This window comes from Schistocerca cancellata, chromosome 6, assembly GCF_023864275.1.
Source record: "Schistocerca cancellata isolate TAMUIC-IGC-003103 chromosome 6, iqSchCanc2.1, whole genome shotgun sequence".
Lineage (NCBI taxonomy): Eukaryota > Metazoa > Arthropoda > Insecta > Orthoptera > Acrididae > Schistocerca > Schistocerca cancellata.
The window spans coordinates 66056041-66083630 of record NC_064631.1 but is presented as its reverse complement, the minus strand read 5'-3'; positions in this window follow the sequence as shown (position 1 = coordinate 66083630).

Sequence of the window (27590 nt, the reverse complement as noted above, 5' to 3'; positions counted from 1 at the left end):
TGAGGTCCCGTGTTTTTTATGTGCTTTTGATGATAAAGAACGAGCGAAACCAACAAATATGTAAACTTCAAATATTTATTACTCTGGTGGCCATCTTAATTCCACTGTCCACCAAAGACCATGACTCAACACAAAGTAGTACTTCCGTTACATGTTCTTTGCATTGTTTATCCACCTCAAACAATAACACACAAACACACTTTACCAAAGTGACATTCCGACTACCTCCCGACCGTTCTTGCTGCTTGTATTTATAACATTGTCAAAGAACTACTAAAAAGAGATATAGTTTACAAGTCACATGTACATCTGTTATCATAATTTGTGCAGAAAAGTTATTAATTTGCATCGAGTGAGATAATTTAACATGTTATTAAAATGACAGACAGATTTGTTGACTTGACAGAATAATTCTTTGTTACAAAAAGGCCGTTTTTTAGAAGTTTGTCAATTGACTTCTCTAATTTGCATAAATAAGTAAATAATATGAATTATTAAGAATTACATTGGTTTTCGTCTAAAATAGGATTGATTTCGTGAATACTGAGTGAAAACTCTCCTAGTGAACAAATAGGTATCACTGAGTGATTTTTATTTAAGGAGATCAAAAATACCTAAGTTGGCCACTATTTTTCGTACTTCATATGAACTTCATCATGAACTTAGTGTTTTTACATGATGACATTTGCTGTATCAGTGATCAAGTGATATAAACTTTTGTGTGGGTCAGTTACTCAGTATAATTTAATGGGTTGACTGTTTATGCAGACATGTTATGCAGTCATTGTTAACATACACAATAACTTTTCTATAATCATAAATACTCGTTAAACTGGTTGAATTTGGAGGGTATCGCATACTTCGGTAAAGTAAAGCCTTTAATATGTTCCGTTACAGGATGGAGCAGCAGTGAGGTGCGGACAGCCATGACTCGCACGATCGTTGCCGACACACAGGACTCGAGTGTGGACGACCTTGATTGGTCGTTCGGTCGGTCGTCTTATCGGACGACGTGTGTTTGGTCGCCGACCTGTTCTGGGTTCTCTGTGTGTCGATTTGTTATTCGTCCTTGTTGTTCCACAGTCACTGGTCTAAGTATTTTTCGAGTTGTTTGTGGAAGTGTTTTCGCTCAACTGTGTGTAGCTCGTGCAGTTGGACTGAGCAGTGTGTGTGTGTGTGTGTGTGGAAGTGACTCGGTTGGGACGGAGGAGCAAGCGAGCAAGGAGCGGCGCGTGCACAGGCTGGGGCTGCTGGCAGTGTGCACGCGCTGTTGGATCGTGATGCGTTAGCTGCGTGAGCAACAAGTTTGTTGCCCACCGAAACTGGACGCTGAAGTATGGTCATCAGTTAATCCAGGGGCGGGCAAACGTTGCACGCGGCTCATGAGCACACGGCGCTGCACGTGTGCTGCTCGCGTGCAATCGTCAAACGGGACAGTGACGACAGCCGGCAGGTTGCGGCAGTGTAGTACCAGGCTAAGCTGCGGACGTTGAAGGGAAGCAACCACTACGTAGTGAACGTTGTATTTCAAGAACCGGAAAATGCAGAGTGAATCAAGGAAACGGAGAAGTGGAGATTTGCTATCTTTTAAAAAGGAATGGGAGAATCATTTTTTCTTTGTGCAAAAGCGTGAAAATTCGAAATGTATAATATGTGATAGTATTCTCGCTGGTCAGCGGAAGTTTAATATTGAACGCCATTATAATAAATTTCAATATGTTCCCGTACTTAGTGTAATAAAAGAAGAATTTCTCAGGCGATTTGGGGATATATCACACTTATCCCAAGGTTTTGTATAGTTCTCGAGAGAATTTGCTGTTTCTGTAGGTGATATTTATCCCAGTTTGCAAATGGAATTAATAGATCCGCACTGTAGATTATACAGCATAATTCTCGCCTGAGAGACAAGTTCCTTTTGGCAAGACGTGTAGTAGATTTTTATCACGACTTTCCACAGCAAGAGTTTCCTCGTCTTCATCGTGAAGCCGCGAAGATAATGTCAATGTTTGGCTCGACATACGTTTGTGAGAGACTTTTTCTGTTATGAAAATTAATAAGTCTCGGTTAAGAGCAAACATCAGTAATGAAAATTTACGTAACTGTTTGCGTTTGTCTATATGTAGAAATTTTGTTCCAGACATTAAATGTATTGTAAACACCACCTGTGATAATTAAATAAAACGTATCGTAGGTAATAGGTACTCTTTCAAACCACGATTTCTTTCAAGCACTCCTGCTAACCTTATTCCTTCATTCAATGAAACAGGCCAGGAAACAAAACGCATTACAGAGGAAGAAGTGGAGAGAAGCGCGTGGCCCCTGTGTTCACGCAGAACACCTGTTAACTGCACGCGTGCAAGTGCATCGCACACGTGCGGGATTCCTGCCCGCCCCTGAGTTAATCTGATATGAAACCTCAACTACTGTGACATCTCTTTGTTGATTTGCGCGTTGTTGTCCCCTTCGCCATTCGGGCTAGCAGCATTGTAGGATGTGTTGGAGAATGCGAAATCTTGCAGCTGTCTTCCTATGTTGTGATTAATTATTAAATTGACTGTTACTTATCAGTTAAGTGCACCAGCGGTATTTTCTAGCCTGTGGCCGTTAACGCTCCAGTTACCTGCCCTGGTCGTTAGCGGAGTTTACAGGCAGTGTGCCTTTTCCTCATCGTGTTGTTGCTGTCCAGCACGGTGTGTAGTTCGACAGCCTTTTAAGTTGTTTCGTTCATATTTGCTTAGAGTGGTTATTGTTCCCCTGGCTGTTTTTAGACGCCAATTTCTGGAGGCATAGTGCTGTTGGTATTCTCGTCCTTGACCGATATTCTCCGTCGCTGTGCCGTTGGTCAGACGAAAGGGAATTGGTTAAAGTGTTGGTCGGTCCTTGGGCTGTCCCTAATTTGGGTTGCCATCCGACGAACTAACTTCATCTCATGGCTGCCTGTCTCACCTCACCTTTGAGTTACCTTCCCAGGCCGACCCTTGGAACACTTCTGAGCACCACTTGTTCTGTTTGTTTTAAATTGTGATTTTCATTTTAGTTGAAGCCTTTGACCGTGTATTAATTAAGTTTTTTAAAATTAACATAAAGGCCTTCAGCCATCTTAAATTAAAATTTGAGCATTGATTGTTTTAGAAAAAACAAATATTCTTAGAAATTCTTCTATCTGAAATTGTTTGTAATCCAGGCCCTAAGCCGTTAGTTGTTCCATGTGTTATGTGTGGCCTCCAGCCGAGGATTTGCGTGCACCCCTTAATAAGGCCGTCAGCCATGCGTATTCTCTAAAAGAAAATTTTTAATAAGAAGCAAGGGGTTTATTCTAAATTATTTATATGACTTGTTTTTGAGGCTTGCAGCCATTGTTTCAGATTTGTTTGTGGCCTTCAGCCATGCAATAAGTTAATCAGGCTTCGGTCGTTCTGTTGTAAGTTTAAAGGGAAATTTTCTTGCTTAGAAAAAATTGTTTATTAATGTGCCTTAGTTATAGTTGTCCTTCAGATGTGCATTTTTTTAAAAATTTTACCTTCTATTTTTAATTGTTTTTGATTTCGAAGCCAGTTATTCAGCCGTTCTTATTCTGCTGTGTGGTTTTGGTCCTTCATCCCAGAAAGCATCTTAAGGTCTCTTTAACTAGGCCTTCAGCCGTATTGTTTAGTTGTGATCCTTAAGCCAACGTCTAAACAAGTGGTTCTTAAAAAAATAGAGTTTTGTGTTTGAATGTGCAACTCACAGTAACTGTTTACGGCCCCATCCACTACCTTAACCTTATCCTGTATGCTCTCTGATTACCTACCAATCCAGGTTTCATACACAATGCACATTCCATCCTGGATGGGAAGGGTTGGCGACCGTAAGGGCATTGCGAGATCAGGTTAACGTGCTGGCACTGTGAACATGTGGGATAGAGGCAGGAACAAGATGAATCAAGTAGAAGTAGCCATCTCCAAATCTTATTTCTGCAGTTCTTTTAGGTGAATATTATCAGCTACAAATTCACCTTTTTTGGGGGAAAGTACGTTTTAATAAGATTTTTGAAAACATAGCGGTCATAAAAGTAGTTAAAATTAAAATTTAAAACAGTCTTGTTAAAATATTTTTTTTTTTTTTATTGGAGTGAGTGACCGGTTTCGACTCTACGAAAGAGGGCAACGACAATCTTTGATGCAGATTTTGTAGTTCTGAGTTTAGACGGCAGCATATTCTAAGCCTTATTTCATACCAATGAGCCATTTTAATATTATAATTTATATTCATTGACGAATAATGGTTAATAATCGACATTACGATGTACTCCAATTGTAACTGTTTCTTCGTAGTTATGTATTAAGTTATCTAACCATAGACGTGCCTTCTGATTGGCTACTTATGATGTCATACTCAGAACGGTGGGTGTGACCGGCCCTATTAATGCCCGTTCCCTCCATGCACTGTCAGCAGTTACACGAGCGTAGAGGGTCGACAGAACTCATCTAGCAGTGTCCATCCACTGCTCTGGGTATAATTTATTGCTATTTATCTGATTTTTATAGATTTTTTTGTATGCTTATTGTAACGTCTATACTACTTTGGCAATATATCTTTACAGAGTCTTAAGATGACTCTTTCACAGAGCCGGAACCAGTTACTCACTCCAATAAAAAAATATTTTAAGGAGACTGCGATCAGGACTGTTTTAAACTTTAATTTTAAAGAGTAAGTTTACCCCGAAATGAATCTACAGATTCTTGTTTTGTATTTCATCAGTTATTAACGTCCACAATGTTCACACACTGGGCATGCCGCTGACCTGATGTATCACGTACTACGGAGCGTCCGCGCCCTGCAGGCGCCACTACCTTCTCTGCTGCTGCTGCAACTAACGCTACTACTACTACTACTATTACTACCAACATTACTACTGTTGCTGGTTTTATTACTTTTTCTACGTGCCACATTACTATTGTAGTATAACTAACTTGTGGTTAAAAAAGTTTCGTTAGTATATCTAACAACACACAAATTTTTATCATTTAGATATATTTTACACATTTATTATTCCAAGATAACAAACGTTTTTCTTTCTAATAACGTTTTGTAATAATTTTTAATAATTCTGACGTTTTTGTAATAGCGTTTTTACTAATCACTTGTTCATAATCGAGCCTCCTACTTGATATTTACAAAAGTCATGAAATGTAGATCAGCTTAAAACATTTGCAGTTTTGTGATGTGAATTATATTAATAATTAAAAATTGCCACATAAAATGTCCACATAAATAGCATCAAAATTATTGATTTACATATTTCAATAAGAATCGATTTATAGCAGAAATATGCATTAAAAATATTCAATACTTATTATGCAAAATAATTTATGATGCAATAATAAGCAAACAGTTGCTACAAGAAATTTAATTCCTATACCAGTTTCGGGCAGTTAGTGCCTTTCTTCACAAGGCTGTACAGGAAAATACGCTACAAATAAGTAGAAGGCAAATAAGAATATTAAACTTCGGGACGAAAAGTTTTTAAAATATTTTTAAAATTGAAAGGTAAAAATGGTACATGTTTATGCCTATCACATTATTTGCGAGTGTGAATAATAAAGTGCATCAATAATAAAGTGCATACAGCACAATGCCATGGTCCCAAAGAAGTAATACAATAATGAATACATTAATGCAATAAGAGTTCTTAGATGTCTACATGTAATTCACAGCGTCTGCGTAAAACTAGTACAAAGAAGCGAAACAAAAAGTACAGACATCACGCCAGAACACGAGATAATTAGCCAATGACATGCATATCTTGAAGACGGTCTCAGAGTGGGGGTGACAGTACGATAAAATAATAAAACAAAGTAACTATAGTTGTCATAAGGCATAAACAAAATTGTAGGGCGATATAAGCAGCGTAATAAAACGAGAAGCGGCGCTATGGATGGAAAATTTGAGAAGTTATCTCCGTACACCTGCTGACCCACCTACAGCTTCAGCACTTTTCTCCGAAACGTAGATTAAAAACAGGGTATATTAAGGATGATGAAGAAAAGAAGATAACAGAGAGAGGGAGAAAGATTGATCATGAAATTCAGAGAGTATGGTTGTTCACTATATCATCACAGTAAATATCTGTAGGGCACGCCAAAATGCTATATAAGGTGCATGTTTGATGTATCTACAGGAAATTTCGTCTTGCACCTGTAGATACCTCAGTTATCTAACGAAAAACTGTGTGCCATCTACGCTAATTGCATGTCCACTAACTGACATTAAATGAGCTAAGCTGTAAACATTTTTCCAGTGTACCTTGTTGATAAAGATTGATATGTCCCGACTTTTTTATGAGGCCTAAGAGGCAGAATTTAATAACTCCATTATTTGCACGACCATGGAACCCAGTCTTGTTGTGAACACTTTATAAAGGCTTGTTGCAGCTTCAGAGCCTAAGAACCGCAGTACTTAGTGAATCTTCGAGACCACTGATCCTTTATTGGTACTGCTTTTTTCTTCACTAGACTGTGAAGAGTATGTTGATTCTACGTAAATTTGGTCTCCAGATGCAATGGCTTTATGTGGAGTTCTGTTATTGTATGTCTAGTGTCAAGACGTACAACTGTTCGAAGGCATTCACAACCTGTACGAGACTCACGATCACACGAGAAGACCAAAGTATGGCTTGGAGCAGACCGAGCTGACCCATTAAGGGGACGCAGCCTTCACTGACTGGTAACAACTGGAGGGGGCCTCCCGCTGTGTGGGACCCCCTGGTACATGGTCGTTCTCGACCAACTGCTGTCAGCCGTGAAGGGACACTTCCACTGTAGGTGCATGCCGCGCTGTCTCCACACAAGCCTCGGCGACCTGTCTTACGGCTCACACGCCTATCATTGCAGCTGCCCTGGAAAGTCACTACAAAACATTACGTCGAGACTGACTCACATCCTGCGCCTCCGCCCCATCTGTCCCGCACAGTACTTGGCGACAGTATGGAGGTCATGTAACCGTCAGTGGCAATGTGGGCTATCACGCTGGCTGTTACTCGACCTGAACAGCTTTTAAACCTGTGTGGGAGGTGTGGTATCGATAGCAAAGATGCCACGGCATAGTTTCGAAGATTGGCACTACGACACCGACGCCGATGACAGCGCCCTCTAGACGGCGCTGGAGAGCTCTACGAGCATCGCTACAGACTGTGCCCATTTCATCAGGTGCGGACAGCCAGGAAACATCGCTTCAGCTTAGCTTGCTATTGCGACTTTGCATGAGTTACGATGGGGCCACAACGTCGCACCTACGTGTCATCACCTAAAGTTATGTAATATGTTTGTATATAGAATGAGATTTTCACTCTGCAGCGGAGTGTGCGCTGATATGGAACTTCCTGCCAGATTAAAACTGTGTGCCCGACCGAGACTCGAACTCGGGACCTTTGCCTTTCGCGGGCAAGTGCTCTACCATCTGAGATACCGAAGCACGACTCACGCCCGGTACTCACAGCTTTACTTCTGCCAGTATCTCGTCTCCTACCTTCCAAACTTTACAGAAGCTCTCCTGCGAACCTTGCAGGACTAGCACTCCTGAAAGAAAGGATATTGCGGAGACACGGCTTACCCACAGCTAAAGATAGTTCCGCTTGGGACGCGACAGCGATCGGACGTGTCGGTACTTCCGCGTAGTCGTAGCGCCGCAAGCCGTGTTTATAATAATTCTGGGATTGTGACCTGTGATATTCTCAGTGCTTCTTCACTACCGTCGTACACAAGCTTCTTAATTTACTCACAGCGGTCCCGATCGCGCATATAGTGCAGTTATGGCTCCCAGTGTACCACGTAAGAATACCCTGTGTTTTGCATTTGAGAAATCTTCCAGGAATGTGCAACCGAGTTCTCTAGAAATCCATGACTGGATAGTAGATATTATTGGCATCACATCCGATCAGGTCCACACAGCATATTATGACATGGCGGAATACTGTTTCTTTGTGAAGTTTTTAGACCAGATACAACTGGAGAAAATTTTTGTGAATACTGGTGGGAAAGCAGAGTTCCGACATCGTGATCAGTCGGTGAGTACAGTTTCAATAACTAACGCTGACTTTGAGTATAAACAAGTGCGAGTGTTCAATTTGCCACCCGAGGTTGAGAATTGTTTTCTTAGAGATGTCCTCGCCAAATACGGTGACATCCGACAGATTAGAAACGAAAAATGGTCGAGCCGTCACAAACTCCAATGTTATAGTGGGGTTCACTCAGTTGACATGGCCGTTAAAGTCAATATCCCATCCTATATAATGGTTTGTGGTTATAAGGCTCATGTCATTTACGAGGGGCAAGTAGGTACTTGTTTCATCTGTAACACGAGTGGCCATTTACGAGAGGATTGCCCACGGCGAGTTGTCGTACTTCGAAACAATCTGCAACAACGACAGAGATTAACATTGGCTGATGTCCTAACTCAAAATCAGACGCCTTCTGTGACTGACTCCCAACCGAGTGCATCTGTGTCAGAGGACAACGATCTCGGTAACGGCACCTTCCCACCCTTGCCTCAAAAACCCGTGGCCAGTCACCCCTTAGCCACCGGTGTTGCATTATCTGTCGGTAACAAACGACGACGTACTATAAGTGACGGTAGTGGTTCCGGCGAACAGGCAGTAAAAAATCAAACCGATGACGCGGAGCCACGTGCCTCCACACAGGACACGCATGTGTCGGATGGCTCAGTTACGACCCGCCAAATTCCCATTCAACCGCCCGACGCAGGAACTGTCAATACGAGTGCAGCCGAGTGTTTACAGCAATCCGTTCCGATGCCGCTTGCCGCCTCGCCGCAGGTGGCCAACACACAAGAGGCGGCAGTCAGTCAACTGCAACTCGTAAACACGGCGGATGAAGCAGGCGGTGTAGAGCATAACATAAACAGCCGCCACCTCGAAACTGCTTCCAAACAACACGAGGAACCGGACAGCTGTGTACAAACAGCCAGTGCGGCTCCAAACAAACACAGTGAGCCTACTGACGCCGCGTCTTCGGACTTGCCGTCACCCGTTCCGAAGCAAGGACTTTCACATACTGCTTACAGCCATGACTCGCCGACTCCGCCGTCTTCAATGAATGGCGACGGCAAAATAAAGTTAAACCAAAGGACTCCGTGGCTCGAAGTAACTCAAAAAGTAAAGTCAGCGCAAAAACTGGTACAAAACCTGCGGATGTAGGTTCGAAGTCCGACGGTGAGATGGACTGGGCTTCCTACGCTTCCCATCACCCACAAGTCTCGGACGATCATGAGTCAAGCTTATAAGTTTTTGTCCCTGAACATAAATAGAGTTAGGACAGATTTAAAATTAGCAATGCTACGGCTGTTTATCTATGAGTCCGAAGCTGATATAGTTCTGTTACAGGAAGTGTCTATCTTAAGTTTTCATGTATCAGGATTTGCAACAATCGTAAACACGGTGGCGGACGGGGGTACAGGTACGGCCATTCTATCACGAGACGGAATCCCAGTGAGCAATATCGAAATGTTGGACTCCGGTAGAGGCATAGCTTGCCAAATTTTTGATGTCACCCTCATCAATATCTATGCTCCATCTGGAACGACCTTAAAATCAGAAAGAGCTAACTTCTTTAAACAAGACATCATATACTTGCTACGCCGCAACCCAACCCAGTTGATAATTAGTTGTGATTTCAACTGTGTGATCCACAGGAAAGACCAATCGCCAAACTTTAATTACTGTAGGGAACTACATGATCTGGTGCGTCACCTGCAGCTGAAGGATGCGTGGGAACTAAAATTTCCTACCCTGGTAAAGTACACGTACCTGCCCACCACCGCATGTAGCCGTCTAGACCGTTTGTACATCTCTGAGAACATTTGCCAACATGTTCTGGACGCCGATGTCATTCCGGCTAGCTTCTCCGACCACTGCGCCCTCTGTGTCACAATAAATCTGGACAAACAGCATACTAAATGGCATAGGATTCCGTGGAGCCTAAATGTTTCTATTCTCGCCGATGCCTTGCTACAAGATGTCATCTCCACGAAATGGGCGGATTGTCTCAAGCAATGCTGCAGATATCCGAGCAAGATAGCCTGGTGGAATGCTGTGGTCAAACGGAAAATGCGATTATCTTTAAGGAACTACAGTTGGCAACGGGCGCAAGATGTCAAACGCACGATTGATTTTTACCAATCAGTTCTGCGAGAGTTGTATGCGACTACGACACCAACCAACACACAGCTGACGACCATCAAACAAATAAAGGCGAAGCTTATAGGCATAAAGCGAACGCAGCTTGAAGGACTGAAGATCAGATCTAAAGCAAAATCGCTTCAAGAGGACGAACTTGCATCGCTGTATCACCTCATAAAACATCGTGCCCATCGCAAGCGAGCTTTTATCGGGGAGCTGGACACAGATGATGGACTCCGTTTGACCCGACAGAGTGATATTCTTACTGCAGTTTACCGGTACTTCACGGATCTGTACTCGCAATGCGATACATATGGTGATGACGGCGGCGATATCGTGAGTGCTCTGCCCACCGTAGTCACGCCTGCGGACAACTTGGCGGTCGTACACGATTTTGCTCCAGACGAAGTCCTTGAACTGATTTCTGGGTCGCCATCAAATAAATCCCCTGGCCCTGATGGTTTGCCACGGGAATTTTATGTGCGCTTCTGGCCCATAATCGGACACGCATTTACAGATGTTCTCAATGAAGTGATGCGAGGGAGTGACGTGCCGGCCGAAATGAAGGAAGGCCGCATTGTATTGATACCAAAAAGCAAACACGAAAAACCTTAGATAACTTCTGACCTATTACTTTACTCAATTTTGATTACAAAACCTTCGCCAGAGCACTCAACAGCAGATTGTCTCCGTTAATGAAGCAAGTGATTCACAACCATCAATCATGCATCCCTGGTCGCACTATTATGTCGCCCCTTGCGGAATATAGAGATGTAATAGCCATAGCGTCAGTCACTAACGTGAATCTCGCATTGCTGTTTATCGACTTTTGCAAGGCTTTTGATCGCGTCCGCTACGAGTACCTCCTACAGCTACTGCAGCGGTGTGGTTTTGAGCAACGGGTTATAAATGTCGTGCAACATTTCGTCACGGGCATTACAACCAGAATCAGCGCAAATGGACAGCTTATTCAACCCATCGAGGTCCAAAGAGGAGTGTCGCAGGGTAGCCCTCTCTCCATGATGTTATTTGTTTTATCGCTCGAGCCGCTCTTACGCTCTATTCATGACAAACTTGCAGGCCTTTCGATCGCCGGGACGTCCTTCGTGGTTCGTGCTTACGCCGACGACATCGGAGTGTTACTGCGCAACGACGGAGACGTATCAACCCTCAAGACCGCGGTAGACGAGTACTGTCGTGCTTCCGGTGCTAAAATCAACGCCGGTAAATGCACCTTTGTCAACATTCGAGGATTCGACGCAGATATTATACCTTGGGCGAAGCGTGTCGAAAACCACACCACTCTGGGGATGATTATCGACAAATGCCCGCTAAAAATGAATGCAAAGAATTGGAAGCAGGTCACCAATAAAATGCAAGGTGCCATCTATGAAAACAATTGGCGGTCCGTTAACATTCTCCAACGCATACGACTCCTCAGCAGTTATATATTCAGTAAAGCGTACTATATGGCCCAACTATTTCCAGTCCCCAAGATGCAGGCCAAACACGTGATGAAACTCTCTAATAGATTTATCTGGCAAGGGCATCTGTTCAAAGTGAAATACACCACGCTGACGTCTTCCAGACAGGCCGGCGGACTAAACATGCCTGACATTAACCGAAAGTGTACTGCGTTATATATTAAACGAATCACCCATTTGTTGGAGAAGGAACCTCTCAGCGTAACCAGTTGGCTCTTCCGAACCTTACAACCCACCGATACGCATCCACCCATTGATGTAGGTAAAATACATTACAAACTACGACATGTCAAGCAGTTTTTTCTTGAAGTAAGCTATATTGATGGACATTATTTCACGCAGGATTTACCGACGACGCAACTGTTATTAAAAAGATGGACATCTCCAATAGTCCGAAATCCTATTGAACTTAAATACCCGAGTGTTCATTGGAAGGCAGTTTGGGACAACATAAGTTTAACCGTCCACACTGCTGAAGTGGCGTCCACATGGTATAAAGTGGTAAACGATGTTTTACCCACAAATGAAAGGTTGCATAGAATCGGTTTAAGTGACAGTGATAAATGCGTCCGCTGTGGCCTGGTCGACACCTTACGCCATCGCTTCACTTGTGGCGGTCATCTCATTAACTGGAAATGGGTGCAGCAGAGGCTGGGCCTGATTACCCGCAGCAGCCCAGCCAGCCACTGCACCGACATCCTGCTCTGGCCGGACGCGAAACATTTTCCCGCTATCAAGAACAACACCGTGATGTGGATGTTAGGACAGTTTGTGACATATATCATCATCCACAATAGTGAAGATAATCTCATTAGTTTCGAGGCTTACATGAGAACGGCACGCTGGAAGATGAAACGTTACCCAAATTTCAGGAAGATGTTTGGTAACATGTTAGACATAATTTTTGAAAATCAAGGCGTAGGGTAATTCTCGATGTCGGTAATGGCACAAATCACATGCAAGACTATGTAGCGAACAAAATACACAACGAGTAAGGGGTTACACCAGTTCCTAGGACTACTTCATCATGACGTTTTCATTAATTTATGTACCTGTGCATCTCTTGTTATCCGTTTATGTGCTCCAAATGACTTTGAGTTTGGACGGTTATGAATCAAATGACAGAACTGTCATTCCAGTTAAGACAATCAATTATATATATGTTTGCGTTTCCGATCTATGTCTCATGTCTGGACTGAAGAGGCTACTATTTATGTTCTATTTTGTAAGCTTACAAATGGCACTATATTGAAACGTGTTCTTCAATCTATTGTAGGATACAATTCGTGTTGAATCAGTTCCAGCACTTCAATATTTTGTTTTTGTGCTTATGTACATATATGGTTGTTTTAATAAAGGAAAAAAAAGGTTAAAAAAAAAGATGGTAAAGCACTTGCCCGCGAAAGGCAAAGGTCCCGAGCTCGAGTCTCGGTCGGGCACACAGTTTTAATCTGCCAGGAAGTTTCATGTTTGTATATGTTTATACGCTAGTAAAGGTGCTTTAACTGTATTTCCAGTACCGACGTGTATTACCTTTTCCTGCTCCTACCCACGCGCCGCCTTCCAGGCGGGTTGCAAGAGGAGGTCTATACAAGAAACCTTCCAAAGACACTGAGATTCCCCCTAGGATATGCTACCCATGTAAATATTACGCATTTGTCACGGAACGTGAACACTTACCGCAGTTTTTCATTTCAATCCTGAGTCATGCTGTTTAGATCCGGGCAAACATACATACGAGACACACGCTATCATTCATCGTTGCTTGTGTGGTAGAACGAACATGTTAACGGCTCTCACCGCCACCTCAATCATTGATGGGTCATGCACATTTTACGGCTCCTCACGAATTTATTAAATATTGATCAAATCTTACAGCTCGGAGCTGTGGTAATTTATATTATTGCAGATTGTTATTGATGTGGAGAATGACTAATTATGCTAAGAAACAGACTTCGGATATGAAACTTAATGCTACTCAGCACCCATATGTAGTCAAGCTGCGTCATTTGGACAAACTGTTCGATGTGCCGCGCGGGATTAGCCGAGCGGTCTCAGGCGCTGCAGTCATGGACTGTGCGGCTGGTCCCGGCGGAGGTTCGACTCCTCCCTCGAGCATGTGTGTGTGTGTGTGTTTGTCCTTAGAATAATTTAGGTTACGTAGTGTGTAAGCTTAGCGACTGATGACCTTAGCAGTTAAGTACCATAAGATTTCACACACATTTTTGAACTGTTCGATGTGCTCACACATTGTCATCCATAAAATTGAAGTCAGGGCCAAATACACAAAATGAAGTGATGCACATGGGGAAGGAGTTCAGTGCTAGAATAGCGTTGATCGATGAGTATGCCGTGTTCAAAGATTTTGAGGCCGGAATAGCCAGGAACCGTTAGGTCTCCCCACACGATAACACGTGGACTACCAAGATGATCATCTACAACAATATTTGACGTAACCTCATTTGGCGAGAAGTGAGAAACACGTAATGCACCCAGAAACGTTGTCGAACATTGTAGTTTTCGTGATCCATGTGTTATGGTGTGGAGAGGTATATCGTCAACGTCGTTGTGATAGTGTACTCCTTTTCCTGTGAAGATCATCTAATAAAAATACGGTGAAACAGTTAACTGCAACACGTACATTGTGAAGAATTATAAATTCGTACATATATTTTGTCGTATTTACCTCTAAATGATTACTCCACAGTTCACACGTACCACATGCGACTGTCTGGCAGACGGCTCGTCCAACCACTTCCACACTATGCTGGTGCGCCAAGCTTGTAAGTTTCTTGCAGCTCCCAGCTCGCCTGCTCACCGTCTTGTTGCCCATCCACCTCTGGACCGCCTTTTTTCCCGCCGTCCCCGGGCTACGTTGCCGTTTGGGATCCGTGTGCAACGTGTACTAGAGTCCCTCGGTGTGGAGTCTGTACAACCCCAAATCCAAGGTTTTAACCCCCTGCCACCCTGGTTACTGAAGAGGCCCGGAGTGATTTTAGATTTATTGCAGTACAAGAGAGATTGCACCCCTGCCACCGTTTTTAATGCAGCATTTTCTGCCATTTTATCTGAGCACCGCGACTATGGAGCTGTTTTTACGGATGGGTCGAAACAAGGGGATTCTGTTGGTTGCTCAGTTGTTTTTCCATATCGTGTCCTCAAGGTCCGACTGCCTCAGACTTTTACTGTCTTTGATGCAGAATTGTCTGCGATCTTGCGGGCACTGGAGCACATGAGACATTCTTACTCTCCTAAATTTCTTGTCTGTTCCGATTCACTCAGTGCCCTTCACTCATTGCAACGTTTGTATCCGGCAGACAAAATAGTCCAGACCATCCAGGATGCCCTCCTCCGAATACAGCGACTGGGGAAGGTTGTAGCTTTTTGCTGGGTTCCGGGGCATGTCGGCATTGCTGGGAATGAAAGGGCAGATCTCGCAGCCAAGGAGGCGTGTCTTGATCCACAAGTATCTCAGTGTGCTAGCCCCTTGCACGCACTCACCTCGCTGTTGAGCTCACGGGTCATGCGACATTGGGAGGATGAGTGGCTGGAAGTGACTGACAATAAGCTCCGTATAGTCAAGCCCACAACGCGTGTGTGGTGTACTTCCTTTCAGCCCCATCGACGGGACGAAGTTCTCCTCACTCGGCTTCGAATAGGCCACAGCCCTATGACGCATGGCTTCCTTCTCCGGCGAGAGGACCCTCCAATGTGTGGTGCTTGTGGCGTCCAGGTCACTGTGCACCAAATTTTATTGGATTGCGTTTTATTTTCTGACCAGCGGGTAGCGGCTGACTTGCCAGCGGACCTGCCATCTCTTTTAGGCAACACTCGGACGAATGTGGTTAAAGTTTTAAAGTTCTGTGCCCTGTCAAATGTTTTTACAAAGATTGTAGGGAGATGATTTTCATTTGCTCACTGTGTGACAAGCTCGCCCATATTTTATGTAAGTGGCCAGCCAATAACAATTTCCTGTGACATTCTTGTTGCTATGTTTCCCCTTTCCTTAGGTTTTACTTTCTTATGTAGCATTTTCCTTCTTTTCCTGATTTCTTTGAGTGTGTGCTTTAGTTTTCTTAGGACTGTCCACATTCGTTCCTTTTAATGTGTGTCAGGGCGCTGATGACCTCGATGTTGAGCGCCCATAAGCCCCAACACACCACCACCACCACCACTTCCACACTATTTCTCAACCGCTCCACTGCCGGATACTAAGCAGGAAAAATGAACGCCTACACCTTTTCGGGCAAGTTGTGATTTCTGTCATTTTATTGCCTCGGCTATTTCTCCCAGTGTGGGAGGAAATCAAAAAATATTTGGGCATTAATAAAAGAAAGTTCGTGACTGAAATTTCAAGAAAAGGTCTCGGCTCTGTTTTTATATGATTGCCATCCCAACTCGCGTACCATATCCATGATACTGTCTCCTCGATTTTGCGATAGTACAAAACGAGGTACCCTTCTCTGAACCTTTTCAGTGTTCTCTGCCAATTTTATATAGTAAGCACGTCATATCTTACCACTCTCCAATACTGCAGACGAGGAAACACAAGCGCAGTGTAAGCCATCCCTTTAGCAGGTTTGCTGCATTTCTAAATATTAGTTTCTCCATGTGCTCAGAAACTGTTTATTTAGTTAACGAAAAGGCCGATCCTACTGAGAATTTTATCTAGTCCACTACCGGTTCCGGCTTTTTTGTTAACGTATCTCAAATGGATCTGAAGCTGCCACACATGTGACAGATGTGAACACGTTGAGCTATCTGAAAAATATCACAAGATAGAGCATTCACTTCGGTATTGGAAGTACTGAGTATTTCCGATCAGCCTCCGACAGGGATCATGAAGCATACGCTAACGACTGCATTCGCATTACTTTTCTGGAAGTAATACGACAGCAAGGACGCTGTTATATGCGTCTGTTTACGTTAAATAATCCTGACTGGAACTGCCAATCTGGAAACATTAGCTAGAACCCTTTTAAGGGAATTAATGGCGCCTGACGAATATGAGTCCAAAAGACACCTTCCTTTCCGGCGCAGCTGCTTGAGGGGTTGACGGGCGCGGCAAGCTGCGCGAAATTTAATACGTACTTACAAAAAAAAAAAAAAATCGGTAGGTCGTAGATAGTTTTAGTTCTCCTTTGGTCAATGGATACCCCTCTGACGGAAACAATCGCTTCAAGAAAGGCTTGGAAGGCTTGACAGTCAGGCGAGCTTCCTCATGTCGGTGTTAAACGTGACTAATGTGCTCAAGATGTTCATGAAAGGTTTTGTTGTGTATGACTACATCGTCAAAATAGTTGTAAATACAGCGAAATTTCAGATTCCCCGAAACTCCATTCAGTAACTTAGTACAGAGCCTCAAATGGTGAACTCAAAGAGAATACAAATTCAGAGAGATTATAGTTTCTACACAACACCGTAGCTGGTTTAGACACTTCTGCCAATGGAATCTGATAATAAGCGTGAGTTAAATTAATGGCACTAAAAAAAAACGAGCCCCAGGAAACAAGAAAAACAATTTTGTAAATCAGGCAATGATAATGATTCCAAAACTACTTTTTGATTTGAAGCGCGGTAGTCCATTACTTTATTTAAGAAAGAAGTTTCTGAGAATGTACGTTTCGAGCACAACATCGTATGGTAATGAAACATAGATGTGGGAAAACCGGAACAGAAGAGAATCGATGTATTTGAGATGTGAACGGGTTACAAAGAATATTTATAAACATAGACATACATTTAGATATAGTTACGAATTTGAAGAGTACCTTTTTCATTTTTTTCTCGGTTGATCCGGTATGAGTATTGCTTTACGATAGTGTCGTGAATGAAAAGATGTTATGATGAAGGCTGAGAGTTATGCTGATGTGTACGTTATACTTTTTAAAAAGATAACTGAGTTTATTTGAGACTTGAATATAGAAAGGAAGCTATGTAAATTGAGGCAGTGTCAAAGAACAAGGTAGTAACTGCCGAAACGAAAATTTTTCAGAGGAACCAAAACATTATTACAGAAACACTTTGGAATGGAAGGCAGAAACTAATGCTTTGTTTTACATACGACTTTTGAAAAGTTTGGCATCTTTTTTCATTATGAAATCCCACTTTCTGTATATTAAACATAAAAATAATTTCTTATTCAGTAAGTCAGAATTACTGTAGAATGACTGTTATTTCTATTTTACGCACAAATTTTACGATAAAATGCGTCACTCCTCATCAAGGAAGTTGAACATAGATAATAATGGTTTTCACCCCGATGGTCTTAAAATACTTGCCCTCTGTTGTTTCGTCTTCTCTATTACAGTACACACACGCGTGTCTGACAGCCCCCACACAATTTTCAAGCTCTGTTGCGAACTTACACATAACCACTGTCGACGAGTAACCAATATGTGACAGAAAATTAACATCTATTTAATGCTGGATCACCGTACACAGGGTGTTAAAAAATTAAGCAAAAAAGAAGACTATCCATTATTTCAGGGGATGATAGTATGCGTCAAAAAAAGACAAAAATGTCTTTTGACCATGGGTCCTACAAAGCATACGTTTTGACATATGACATATGAACATGTGTTACCAGCAGATGCTCTTGTGATCGATGGTAATTCTTTACTTGTCCTATTACAGACGACTATCCGACAATTAACGTTAGTTGCAACCCCTGGCATGGAATACTGCGAGGTAAGAAGGCATCACGAACATGTGGCTGTTGATATGAGCACCGTTGTTGTATTGACGGTCCGTGTCGTACCAGGGTCAACAGCGTGCTGGGATACAGCCGTGCAGTATCGATATAAACATTAGCTGGCTCAGTGGTCTGCAGTGACTTGTACCGTTTACGTCGTGTGATGGTGCTGTGATCTTGTTACATGTGTTCACGTTGCGTACATTTCCCGCAACTTCGAGAGCGTACCGTGATGTTTGGCCTCCTTACAGGTAACGTTTAAAGTAAATATTAATGTGTTGTTTGTGGTGCAGTACAACGTTTTCTCTCTTGCAGATTCCCTGATGCAACCTAGCTACGGCTACCTTTTATTCCACAAGGAAAATTATAGGCATGATTTACTGCTATGGTTTAGCAGATGGAGTTAATCTGACAGTCCGCAACCTATAGTACGATTTCTAGCACGCAGGGCACCATCTTTTAAACTATTCAGCTGATTGTTCCAGCGTCTTAGGACAACAGGTTCCGTAGCACCCAACAAAGCAGACAGTGGAATGCCTCGTTCAAGTTCGCACGCCTGAAATGGAAGAGCGAGTTCTAGGTGCTTAGGACGACAAACCTGGAACCAGTGTGCGACGAATAGCAGCAGCTGAAATGGTGTTAGTCATCCTCTGCTCTATGCGGTAATTCATTAGCAATTTTTGTATCCGCACCATTTTCAGCGCGTCCAGGCCCTTAGGTCACAAGACCATCGTGGTTCAAATGGCTCTGAGCACTACGGGACTTAACATCTGATGTCATCAGTGCCCTAGAACTTAGAACTACTTAAACCTAACTAACCTAAGGACATCACACACATTCATGCCCGAGGCAGGATTCGAACCTGCGGCCGTAGCGGTCGCGCGGTCCCAGACTGAAGCGCCTAGAACCGCTCGGCCACACCAGCCGGCGACCATCGTGCCAGAGTGCATTTCTGCCAGTGGTTCTTGCGGCAGTGGCGAGCAGATCCACAATTTGCGTCCAAGATTTTGTTTACAGATGAGGCAGGGTTTACACGAGATGGCGTTACAAATTTATACGTCCAGCATGTGCGGACCGATGTTAATCACCGTGCGGTTCAAGAAACAAAGTATCAGGACCGATTCTCAATGAGTGTATGGGTAGCCGTTCCTGGCGATAGATTTCAAGGGCCATACATGCTACCACAGAGAGTAACTTGGCCTCGTTATCACTGCTTTCTGAAGAACGTACTGTCTATCTTGCTGGAGGATGTGCCATGTCAGGACACGCTACAGATATAGTTCATGCATGATGGGACAACAGCACATTTCCTCTGCATTGTGCGTCGGTACCTGACGAGGACATTTGAAAACCGATGAATTAGCTGGGGAGGTCCCTTACGCTGGCCTGCTCGTTCCCCAGATCTAAATCCACTAGTCTTCTTGTCATGGGGACACATGAAGCAGTTGGTTCAATATCACTCCAATAAGCGAAATACAGACACAATACAATCGTGCCTTCCATGCATCTCCGCACACTGAGAACCAACCAGGAGTCCTTACCCTGAAGGGCAGAGGCCTGCACTGAAATGAATGAAAATCATGTTGGGCACCTCCTCTGAACAAGTGGTCATATGTCAGAATGTATACTGTGTAGGACCCATGGTTATAAGATATTCTTTTTTTTTTGCGTACAATCATCCCCTAAAATATTGAATAGTTTTTTAACATCCTCCTCTGAATATACACGATATTTATGAAACCCGCCAGAAATATTCCTTGTATATTAGCTATCTCTTTTAGAGATGTGTATCAATTTCCGTATTAATCCACTACACGTGCAAAGATACATTCCTAATGACTAGGGAAAAATTTGTGTGTAAGCGAATTTGGTTAAACGCACAAGTATCAATAACGTAAGAGTTGAGAGTCAGTAAATTCAACTTACTGTTCTGAATGGTGGAGGTTTTGGCGGCGTAGTGATTTATGAACATAAATCTGTATCACAACAAACACTCCTGCTTGTTATCAACGCAGCTAGATAGGTCTACTGCCGTGACATTATGAAAGGAGACATGAGTACATGTCGTCCGCCCTAAGGGGTCTACGCGTGCAACGAACACTACCTAACGTTTATGTTTCCAGCTACGTTCGATTACATCTAGACATATTACCTTCTCTGAGCCACTGGCATGGCAGCATACTACCTTCTCGATAAAAAAAACTCAAAATAGGAATTTTTGGCAGTTATCACCTTTCCCACGTCAATGCCTCAATCGCTTGTTATGTAGGAACTTGATTTGCGTCAATGAATTTCTTTTCGGCTTTGTGCATGTGTGTGTGTGTGTGTGTGTGTGTGTGTGTGTGTGTGTGTGAATTCCTAATGGGCCAAACTACTGATGTTATAGGTCCCTAGATTTACACACTACTTAAACTAACTTATGCTAAGAACAACACACATACCCATGCCCGAGGAAGGACTCGAACCTCCTGCGGGAGGGGCCGCGCAATCCGCTACATGGCGCCTTATACCGCGCGGCGAGTCCGCGCGGCGACTGTGATACAGTCAGATTCATCAGTTTTTATGCTATGATCGCCGGGCTGTGTTTTGTAACTACTTAAGTTCTTTATCTACTTCATTAGCATGTAGAGGCAGTTTAAGGATCGTGCTCAGTACACAAAAAAGTTTTCTTTCGTCCTGCGATAAATGGGATCTCCGTAAACCCAAAGCATACTCATAATGTAATGAATTATTCGGTCTTGAGACGACATATTCTTATGACATCATTAGAAAAGTAAGATTTTAAATCTACCAGACTTGTACATATATATTTTGGACATTACTGCTACACTGTAAGCTTTATAGCATCTCTCTACATAAACATATGCAAGCCTAGTTTTTTAATCTTAAATCAGAAACACGTATACAGTTGTCATAAATATGACAGTTTCAGATCCACTGAAGAATGTGTTAACAAAAAATCCAAATCTGGTAACGGACTCAATAAGTTCTGCTGAGCAATTGGAGTCGCCTTGTCATTAATGCATTTGTAAGTCTTCCGTCAATGAAACACATTGTTTGATTTCCCTTCCCCACAACGGTAATGGTAATTCTAATCCATAGGTATTTACTTGCTTGATGTTTATGTTATTATTGCGTTGCCGAAATTAGACTGATTTTTCTCCAGTACCCATGAGGAGGACGCCAAACCTGTAAGGGTTTAGGATCAATTGCCACTTTCCGAACCATGCACATATCTCGCCTAAGACATTTTTTATTTCACTTTGGCCTTGTGATGAATTTACTAGAAGCTAAACGACAGCATTATCTGCAAACAGTCTAACAGGGTGGCTCAGATTTATGGACACAGACTGTCCCCTAAATCTGTTTTGTAGATTAAAAACCGCGTTAAGTCCTATCACGATTCACAGGAGAACGACAGACGTTATTTCGGTTTCAGTAAGTAAATTCTCATTAGTTCAATTCAATTTCTGGCATAAAACCGCGGATCCATTCGCACAACAGTGACACTACTTCACAGCCATATAATGTGATTAGTAGGAACGACGTCAAAACAATTCTGAAAATCTGGAAATATGGTGTTAACTTGAGAGCCCTTGTCGATAGCATTCATTTACTTTGTGCAAATAAAGCTGTAGCTATGTTTCACAATAACAATATTGTCTGAGTCTGTCCTGGTTAAGAGTCAACAGAAAGTTTTCTTCGACCTATTTTATAATTTTTGAACGCAGTATGTGCTCCAAATCTGTGTGACAAATCGATATCAGTGATGGGGGTCTATAATCCATCGGATTAATTGTATACCCGTTGTTGTGTGTATGTGTGACTCGTGCAGCTTTCCAGTCTTTTTAGGTCTAGCGAGCGGTTCTACACTCCTGGAAATGGAAAAGAGAACACATTGACACCGGTGTGTCAGACCCACCATACTTGCTCCGGACCCTGCGAGAGGGCTGTACAAGCAATGATCACACGCACGGCACAGCGGACACACCAGGAACCGCGGTGTTGGCCGTCGAATGGCGCTAGCTGCGCAGCATTTGTGCACCGCCGCCGTCAGTGTCAGCCAGTTTGCCGTGGCACACGGAGCTCCATCGCAGTCTTTAACACTGGTAGCATGCCGCGACAGCGTGGACGTGAACCGTATCTGCAGTTGACGGACTTTGAGCGAGGGCGTATAGTGGGCATGCGGGAGGCCGGGTGGACGTACCGCCGAATTGCTCAACACGTGGGGCGTGAGGTCTCCACAGTACATCGATGTTGTCGCCAGTGGTCGGCGGAAGGTGCACGTGCCCGTCGACCTGGGACCGGACCGCAGCGACGCACGGATGCACGCCAAGACCATAGGATTCTACGCAGTGCCGTAGGGGACCGCACCGCCACTTCCCAGCAAATTATGGACACTGTTGCTCCTGGGGTATCGGCGAGGACCATTCGCAACCGTCTCCATGAAGCTGGGCTACGGTCCCGCACACCATTAGGCCGTCTTCCGCTCACGCCCCAACATCGTGCAGCTCGCCTCCAGTGGTGTCGCGACAGGCGTGAATGGAGGGACGAATGGAGACGTGTCGTCTTCAGCGATGAGAGTCGCTTCTGCCTTGGTGCCAATGATGGTCGTATGCGTGTTTGGCGCCGTGCAGGTGAGCGCCACAATCAGGACTGCATACGACCGAGGCACACAGGGCCAACACCCGGCATCATGGTGTGGGGAGCGATCTCCTACACTGGCCGTACACCACTGGTGATCGTCGAGGGGACACTGAATAGTGCACGGTACATCCAAACCGTCATCGAACCCATCGTTCTACCATTCCTAGACCGGCAAGGGAACTTGCTGTTCCAACAGGACAATGGACGTCCGCATGTATCCCGTGCCACCCAACGTGCTCTAGAAGGTGTAAGTCAACTACCCTGGCCAGCAAGATCTCCGGATCTGTTCCCCATTGAGCATGTTTGGGACTGGATGAAGCGTCGTCTCACGCGGTCTGCACGTCCAGCACGAACGCTGGTCCAACTGAGGCGCCAGGTGGAAATGGCATGGCAAGCCGTTCCACAGGACTACATCCAGCATCTCTACGATCGTCTCCATGGGAGAATAGCAGCCTGCATTGCTGCGAAAGGTGGATATACACTGTACTAGTGCCGACATTGTGCATGCTCTGTTGCCTGTGTCTATGTGCCTGTGGTTCTGTCAGTGTGATCATGTGATGTATCTGACCCGAGGAATGTGTCAATAAAGTTTCCCCTTCCTGGGACAATGAATTCACGGTGTTCTTATTTCAATTTCCAGGAGTGTATATGACTGCCATAAATCTAGGCCACTAGGCTTCCCTTTGTGACGTGACGTGAGTCACTTCGCTACAAACCGTAGCTCGTTCTAAATTACTCTTGTTGGCAGCTGTTTTTTATTCGACCTATGGAGTATTTACCTCATATTCCTTGGTGAAGGAATTTCGGGAAGCATGTTTAGTAACTCAGTCTTGGTGACACTGTCATCGGTAATATTATCATTGCCATCTAGCAGGATTGTGTTCTACCATTGGTATTGTTCACATATCACTGGAATCTCTCTAGACTTTCTGACAAATTCCGAGACAGAATTTCCTTGTCGAAACATAAGAACATCACGCACTGAAGGCCCCACTGAGCTTCGAGTTCCTGTAAACAGTCACCAATGCTGGATCTGGTTTATTGGTACTTGATGATCCGCCCCGGGCTATAGATATCCTTATGATTCCTTTTTTCACTCAACGCAATTAATCCAGCGATATGGTGGGTCTAGATATTCAGTATAGATAATAAAATTAAGTATACGATGTGCTAAAACACAGGAACGGGTAACGGGTCCCGATACGATGAAGGGAATTATATGGTGATACGGTGTGATAGCTCTCTACCCCCCCCCTCCCCCACCCACCCCCACACCCCCACCCAGTCCACGAAGAATATTACCTGAAGTGCGTGCTTTCGAAGGTACAAGGACTGGGAAGTTTCACCCTACAGAAATTTCTAGAACATTTCAGAACATCCGAGAGAATTTGAGAACAATCCAGAACGTTCGAGACTATTACAGAGCATTCCACAACATTCCAGAATTTTCCACAACGATGTGTGACGTTCTGGAATGTTCGGTAATATTCTGTTTCAACCATACTTTGGTACCCATTTACTTTCTGCCAAGCATCACTGTGGGGCTAAGAACCACTCAGCTATCAAAGGGATGGGGATGAAAAAGCAGTGTAGCCCACGACACGAAAATAACCAAAAATTGGATATGCAGTATTTGATAATGAGACCACTTAGATATTTGCAACGAACTTTACACACAATTTCAAACCTTTACAAAACTTTTTATTGCTGACCACCCCTACAAGACCAAGAAAGGAAAACGGTTTTCGCATACCACTCTTTCGTTGTTCATGCAGTTTTTTATTCTCGAGTCAGAAACACACAAATTTTCCGTAGCCACATATCATTTAGATTACGGGTGCCCAGTACTTTGCAACCTCAAAGGCGTGTTCATTCAGTAAAACTGCCACACCAAGGATAAAGTTTTAATTTAGTTCTTTTTACTACTCACTGTATTCGTGATTTTTCCGGGGCAGTATTCACATATACTATTAAATGTACCACAAAAGGTATCTAATTGTACGTCGCTTAGTCAGGAGGTACGACTGAATGCGTGAAAAACAACCGCATCATGCAAGGCTTCTAAATTTATTACTTCGTCGCTACTAACTCTATTCGCAATCATTTTCACAGACAGCGTCCATATAAGCCTAGAAGAATATATTGCTTTACGATACATAGTTCAGTGGATACGCTCACTGCTGCATCACGCACGATATTTTAATTTATTATTTCTGAGTTGCTAACTCCATTCACTACACATTTCGCAGGCAGCAGGAACGTATAGCATAGGATGTGCTGTACATGATTATACAGCACATGCTTCAGGGGATATGACGTCATAAACATTATGCTGTGTGAAAATAAAACTCCAGGGCGAAATTCGCTAGACATGCAGGTGAAGAATATGTGCATAGTCACTGAATATGTTGCACATGTGAGAAATATGTTCGACACATGCATATGATAGCAAAGCCACAGGTAAAAAGCTGATCCTAAACCCCTGGAATGATTTCAGTCAAATTCGGTACAATTATTAGTTACAGTCTGGAAATAAATACTGTAGCCTCCTACTGTGGTGAGTCTGATAACGTGGAGGAAGATGGACAGAGGGAAGGACGAGATAGGCAGAGAAAGGAGGAGGAGAAGATGGGTAGAAATAGGGGAGGTGATGGGCAAAGAGAAGAGAGGGGAGGAGATAACGAAAAGAGGAGGAGATGAACAGAGGCAGGGGAGGAAGAGAACAGCAGAGTGATGAGGGAGCAGGAGATGGAAAGAGGGTGAGAAGCAAATGGACAGGGAAAGGGAAGAGGAGAATATGGATAGAAAAAAGGGAGTGAGGGAGATGGACACAGAAAGGAAAGGGGAGGACGTGAACAGCGGAGAGAGAGTGGGGCGGAGGAGATTGATGGAGAGAGGCGAGTATGAAATTAAAATAGGGACAGGAGGTGGACAGGGAGAGAGGCAGGAGGAAATGGACAGGGAGTGTGAGAGGGGGGAGGAGGTGGACAGAGAGGGGGGTAATGGACAGAGAGAGAGTGAGTGGAAGTGATGGACAGATGGACAGGGATAGGGGGACGGACAGCGAAAATGGTAGGAGTAGATGGACTGATAGTGGGGGGGGGGGGTGAAGGCAGTGGACAGAGGAGGTGTGGGGGGTGGAGATGGACAGAGAGAAGGAGGGGGATGGAGGTGATGGATAAGGATGGGTGGGTTGGAGAAATGGATAAAGAAAGAGGGGAGGAGCAGATGCACAGAGAGAGGAAAGTGATGGACAGACAGAAGGAGAAGGAGGTGATAGACAGAGAGAGCGAGAAGGAGGAGATGAACAGAGAGAGAAGAGAGAGGAGGAGGTGGAATAGTGAAAGACTGGAATAATTAGATACCCAAGCAACGCCGGGTTTGTCAGCTAGTACAGGGTTATTAAAAATGATTGAAGCGATTTCACAGCTCTACAATAACTTTATTATTTGAGATATGTTCACAATGCTTTGCACACACATAAAAAAACGCAAAAAGTTTTTTAAGGCATTCACAAATGTTCGATATGTGCCCCTTTAGTGATTCGGCAGACATCAAGCCGATAATCAAGTTCCTCCCACACTCGGCGCAGCATGTCCCCATCAATGAGTTCGAAAGCATCGTTGATGCGAGCTCGCAGTTCTGGCACGTTTCTTGGTAGAGGAGGTTTAAACACTGAATCTTTCACATAACCCCACAGAAAGAAATCGCATGGGCTTAAGTCGGGAGAGAGTGGAGGCCATCACATGAATTGCTGATCATGATCTCCACCACGACCGATGCATCGGTTTTCCAATCTCCTGTTTAAGAAATGCCGAACATCATGATGGAAGTGCGGTGGAGCACCATCCTGTTGAAAGATGAAGTCGGCGCTGTCGGTCTCCAGTTCTGGCATGAGCCAGTTTTCCGCGGGCTACGCGTGAAACTTGCACGCATTCAACCGTTTCTTCGCTCACTGGAGGCCGAACCGTTGATTTCCCCTTACAGAGGCATCCAGAAGCTTTAAACTGCGCATACCATCGCCGAATGGAGTTAGCAGTTTGTGGATCTTTGTTGAACTGCCTCCTGAAGTGTCGTTGCACTGTTATGACTGACTGATGTGAGTGCATTTCAGGCACGACATACGCTTTCTCGGCTCCTGTCGCCATTTTGTCTCACTGCGCTCTCGAGCGCTCTGACGGCAGAAACCTGAAGTGCGGGTTCATCCGAACAAAACTTTATGAGTTTTTTACGTATCTGTAGTGTGCCGTGACCATATGTCAATGAATGGAGCTACGGTGAATTTATGAAACCGCTTCAATCATTTGTAATAGCCCTGTACATGCAAATGAGGGATGTTGTCCATGGGAGTGGATGATGATTGTAGACGATTTCCTTTAACTTCTCTTAGTTCTAAAGTGCGTTCTGGCAGTTACTGGGGAGTGAAAATGTGGCCCGTACAGCTATGCTCGAGAGAGGATGCATTTGCGTGCTGTCCACGCCATTTGGCGAATACGAACGATGAACCACCAACGCAATGGTGTGTCCCGTGCGACAGTATCGCAATATCGTGCAGTAGCCACGGGGCGCCTACAAGGGTGTCTTTTGTCTG